Here is a 6135-nt window from a genome sequence, read left to right as displayed (position 1 = left end):
GGTCTGCTGCTAGCAAGTTGTACCACTGATATGGAGAGACGACTTGTCCAGGTGCAGGTATGTTACCAGGTAGCGTAGAGTGGTCTGCGACTAGCAAGTTGTACCACTGATATGGAGAGACGACTTGTCCAGGTGCAGGTATGTTACCAGGTAGCGTAGAGTGGTCTGCGACTAGCAAGTTGTACCACTGATATGGAGAGACGACTTGTCCAGGTGCAGGTATGTTACCAGGTAGCATAGAGTGGTCTGCGACTAGCAAGTTGTACCACGATATGGAGAGAAGGCTTGTCCAGGTGCAGGTATGTAACAAGGTAGCATAGAGTGGTCTGCGGCTGGCAAGTTGTACCACGATATGGAGAGAAGGCTTGTCCAGGTGCGGGTATGTAACAAGGTAGCGTGGAGTGGTCTGCGGCTGGCAAGTTGTACCACGATATGGAGAGAAGGCTTGTCCAGGTGCAGGTATGTTACCAGGTAGCGTAGAGTGGTCTGCGGCTGGCAAGTTGTACCACTGATATGGAGAGACGACTTGTCCAGGTGCAGGTATGTAACAAGGTAGCATAGAGTGGTCTGCGGCTGGCAAGTTGTACCACGATATGGAGAGAAGGCTTGTCCAGGTGCAGGTATGTAACAAGGTAGCGTGGAGTGGTCTGCGGCTGGCAAGTTGTACCACGATATGGAGAGAAGGCTTGTCCAGGTGCAGGTATGTAACAAGGTAGCGTGGAGTGGTCTGTGGCTGGCAAGTTGTACCACAATATGGAGAGAAGGCTTGTCCAGGTGCAGGTATGTAACAAGGTAGCGTGGAGTGGTCTGTGGCTGGCAAGTTGTACCACGATATGGAGAGAAGGCTTGTCCAGGTGCAGGTATGTAACAAGGTAGCGTGGAGTGGTCTGTGGCTGGCAAGTTGTACCACGATATGGAGAGAAGGCTTGTCCAGGTGCAGGTATGTAACAAGGTAGCGTGGAGTGGTCTGCGGCTGGCAAGTTGTACCACGATATGGAGAGAAGGCTTGTCCAGGTGCAGGTATATTCCCCAGCAAACAGAGAGCACGAGTAGAAACCGGAAACACCTCGGAGTCACAAGGGAATGAGAACCAAGAACAGGCAATGGTAATAGAGTAACAGGTGCCTTAAGTAGTGAGAGGTGATTGATTGACCAATGAGACTATGAGCAAGGTTTGAACAGTCCGTGGTTTCTGCACATGCGCAATCCTTGGTCAAGATGGCGGACGGCCGCGTCACCGAACAGGCGCCGACAAGAGAGAGAGAGACCCATGTCCCAAACCAGAGGCACTAACCGTCCGGTGAGTGACAAAGATTTTCCATTCACACAAATTACTCAGTTGTTAAATCATACAGACAGAGGTGGCAGAGTACAAAATTAGTAGGAAATTTGAAATTTAAATTATTAAACAAGTGTTTAAACAAAACTTTAGCTCGCTTTTTTGGAAGAGAATTGTTTTATAATTGCATTAAAATTCAATAGAATAATATGCTGACAAGTTGACAAGCCTATCGGGTCCCTCTGCTCGTGTGGGGCCTGCCCTGCGTGGCCATGTGTTTAGCTGCCTCTGGCCGTAGTTTTTTTATTTTTACAAAAAAAAAGTTGTATGCCCATTATGATTGAAACCTCTGACATTTATGTCCACTTGTATTTAACATGTGTGACAGCAGGGATTCTTTACAAGTATAATGGACATCTAAATGTTATCCAATTAAGTCCAGCATTTAATGCAAAAACTTACTATCTCCCAAGGCCTCCGCCTCTTGGCTGGCCGCCGCAACCATCTCTGGCCTCTCCTTCTTCTGGTTGGCCTCCTCATCCTCCTCCCTGGTGTCAGGAACCTCCTCCTCGTCCCTGGTGTCAGGCACCTCCTCCTCTTCATCCTCCTCCTCCTCCTCAGCCACAATCGACTACCGGCGTTCCCAGCGTTGCTGCCATTCCCAACCTGCCCAGTATGTTGGAAACAAGCCAAAGAATCCAGGATATTTCTCAAAGAATCACCAGATTAATATACGATAGTAGTACGTTAATCATGTGATCAGACATTTTAAATAAACTTCTCATTGCCAGCAGAGACAAATCTTAACTACTACAAAAGAAAGGATATAAACATGATAGACACAAACCTCTTCACATGACCTGTAACAAATGATTGTTTTTGGTGTAGGGATGTGGAATATCTCAGTAGCCTAGTGGTTAGCACTTCAGTCTCACAGCACTGGGATCAGGGGTTCGAGTCCTGACCATGGCCTTATTTGTGTGGACTTAAAATAAAAATCAGTGTATCTGGCGCTTCGTTCAGTAATGCAGCCCCTGGTATGTACTGAGAGGTTCACTTAAAACTCTCACATGAGAACAGTAAAGACAAAAATCCCATACATACATAGATGAAGCGCTCTCCTAGCTTGCACTATGTCTGTCTTCTTAAAGCAATACAGCATTGTTGTTTCCGTAACTGGCTAACTAATACAGGCAAAACAACTCTCTATCTATCATGGATTTAGTTGTTCCGTTTCTAGGGATGTCTTGATGTGGTTGAGTTTATATTCCTCGGCATAAAGGAAAAATATATATAGTGAGAATTGTTTTTCCCCCTATCCCACACCAAGGGAAAAAATGAAACATACTCTCAGAGAACAAGTCACACAGGCATCCCCCTTAAAACGCAGGCACTCAGAACAAGAGGCAAACGGGGAGGATGTAAACCAAAAAAACAAAAAAGGAGGCATGTTTGATCGATTGTACCAACTTAAAGAAAGAAGGGATATTTAATCTTTCCTCACATGATCTTACAATTTCTGAGGTTTTGGTTCTTATAAAAGGACTCTCCTTAGCACCGGCCAAGGGTACTGATAAATTTCAGTTATATATTGACATTAACAAATTCATTAGAAAAATTACTTTAAAAAGGCATTTTGCCAAAAAAGATGTTAATTTGGTTTCAAATTTTGAAATGAATTCTAAGTCAGGATTGAAACCTCCTTCTAAATTCTTTCCCCATGAGTCTAAAAGTAAGTACATCGAAATCTTTCAGGATCTAGTTACGGGTGATCTTTGTGAACATACCAACAGAGTACGCTATTCACGTAATCTTGATACTTTGGTCTCAATGATAATTACGAGATAGCTCCATTTTTGTAACATTCTTGGTGAGACATGTCTTCCTTGTTTATGTTCTCTGAGTATATTGTTAATATACTATTGATTTTTATGGCTAATAGTTTCAATTAGTTAGGATGTGATTTTTTGTATTATACTTACCTGACACCATTCTATCTAGCATTGACACTTTCTAGGCCTTTTCATAAGGGTCCACTGTAAGGCTAGTATTTACTAGCCATATAACACTTTTGCTATTTTGTTGCACACTGTTTTTGTTCACTTTGTCATATTTAATATATATGACATATTATAAGAGCGATATTTATATATATCATCGTGGGTCATTTGACCTCAGGCCATGTTGTCATATGCCATTAGATATATACGTTATTTATAGTTCATTTAATCTGTCCATATTTCACTCTCGCTGTCATGCATTATGATGGCGATTATGGTATGTGTTAAATCGTCCGTCTTTTGTTAATCATGGCATGTATTTTTGCTGCTTTGATATTTTTTGTGATATCACTTTGTTATTTGTCATGTAAGATTATTGTTTTAATTGCTACCTTGGTTATATTATCGTTGTGCTAACGAGTGGCACAAAAAACTTTATTAACTCTTCTGTGTGTGGATGTATTGCACGTGTGCCGGTATCTGCTACGCTGACGCATACGGCATCACGCATCATGTCGTGATAGACTCATTACATCATCCAGTGCCGTTTATTGTAAGGGTGGTAGTACATATAAATTAGAGCTTCGGTACTATCTATCCATGACCCTCCTGATAAAGTCCACGTATTGAAAGGACGAAACGCGTTGAGGATTGTTCCAATTCATCTGGTGTATCTGGATCTTTATATTGTGGATATTGGCCGCTAATTGTTTTCCAGCTAAGTGGCTGTGGAGTTTAAGACTGAACTACATGTTGCCATTCCCCTGGATTCCATGAAGCCCAGATGATTAATGGTGAAAGAAACCTTTATGTGTATACTTCAAAGTGTTCTTATGTAAGTGAGATACTCACTGTTTTAAATAAATCTGTTATATACAGTATCACACTATTTTAGCTTTTTTATTATGCCTATGACCTGAGGTTCCAGCTGTAATCGATGTATTCTGCTGAGGAGAAGTCAGTATTGGCCGTCTGAACAAACATAGAAATATCATCTATAATCTAGTTGTGCCTTTCAAGTCTGGTATCTGGTACGCAGAATCTTCTACTATTGGTGATCTCACCTGGGATATGAGTCACTTTATTTATATATGTGTTATTGACTTCACGGGTTATTAACTTGAAAGTCACGTGCTTTCCCTGTCTGGGAATTCATCACAGCATATTGTTTGTGTTTATTTACATCTGGTAATACACTATATGGCGCCCTGTTCTTTTTACCTTTTTATATATATATATATATATATATATATATATATATACACACATATACACACACACACAATATAAAGAGTATCCTAGTGTCCGCCATACCATACAGAGAGCATTCCTATGACTGCCATACTATACAGAGAGCATTCTTGTGACCGCAATACAGATACCATCCTAGTGACCCCATATAATACAAAGAGCATCACAATACCACCCCTCTTATCATGAATGAACCCCTCTTCAAAATTGTAAACTCCAGGATCATCATAAAACCCCTATCAAACTCCCTTATCCAGTTTAATCATTGATCCCCACATCATAAATTAATTTCATTCGTATTCATTAAACCCCCTCATTATCTTCTTCAGTCTCATCAAAAGACTGTATGTGTGTGTGCCCAGAGTGTCTGTCCCTGTATGTGTGTGTCCAGTGTATGTATCAGTGCATGTATGCCCAGTATCTGTATCTATGTGTGTGCATGCTCAGTGTGTGTAACTGTAGTTTCTGAAAAATTAGTTACCATATGATGTCCAGGGACAGCACAGGATAGCTTCAGTGTATAAGAAGTATCTGGATCCTGGAATGTTGGGGGCGCTATTTTGGAAAAAAATTGGTGCATGAAATTTATTAGTCCCAACATTAAAATAATAGTAATCCTATTTAATAAATAAACCTATTTCCCTCTCCCCAAACAACCCCAGCAATAAATTAATGTCACGAAATCTGGAGAATTTAGTGAGTCTTGTATACCTGCTGTCACGATTTGCCTGGCAGCTCCTAACCTGGACTATCAGACTTTACTATTTTGTGTTCATTTTGTGTCTTAGCAGCAGTAACTCTGCTCACCAGAGGTGCTGCTATTGTGCCTGTTGTGCTCCTAGTACCTTTATATACCTGTCACTCCCAACACACATAGCTGGTTATTGATGTCATATCCTGTGGTTACACCCTGTGATTCTTCCTCCTGCATTGTTCCTGTGATTCTACTGCATTAGGATCTCATCATTCATTATGCTGATCTGTTTCATATGTGAACCTGGTACTTACCTGTGCATTTCCCTGTATATGCTGCCTGGAATCTTCCCTCACCTTCCATTTACCTGCAACTGCTGAATATCTGGTATTTCTGCAAACTTATGATTTCATCACCTGTTTATATTTGCCAGCAATAAACATTGTTTGTTTCTTCACCTATTCATGGCTCTTTTGCTGTATTTCTACGTTGTATTGTGACAGTATAACCAGCCCAAAGAACAAACAAACAAAAAAAACAGCTTAGGAGTCAGGTGGAAGTTTTGTTTTATTTCTGGGACCTTTTCTCTGCAATCAAGTTTTCATTTGTTTTCTGCAACATGTCTGTTTCACCAAACTTGGAATTGCCACTGCTACAAACTTTACAGATGGACATTATCTTGCTACGCTCCCAGCTGGCTAAATTTTCTACGTTGCTTTTGGACCCACTCAGGAGACTGTCAGATTCTGTCCCTCCTAATTCAGAAGCTGCTGATCTGTCTCAATCCACCTTCTCTGCTGATGAACCTGTGCAAACAGCACCTCTTAAAAGTGCTTCTACAAATTTGCTGTTTTCTAAGAACTATGGGGTAACAAATTCCCAGTTCACAGGTGGTCCGCGCCCCCATCTGA

Source organism: Mixophyes fleayi, chromosome 7, assembly GCF_038048845.1.
Source record: "Mixophyes fleayi isolate aMixFle1 chromosome 7, aMixFle1.hap1, whole genome shotgun sequence".
Classification (NCBI taxonomy): domain Eukaryota; kingdom Metazoa; phylum Chordata; class Amphibia; order Anura; family Limnodynastidae; genus Mixophyes; species Mixophyes fleayi.
This window is presented reverse-complemented; position numbering follows the sequence as displayed.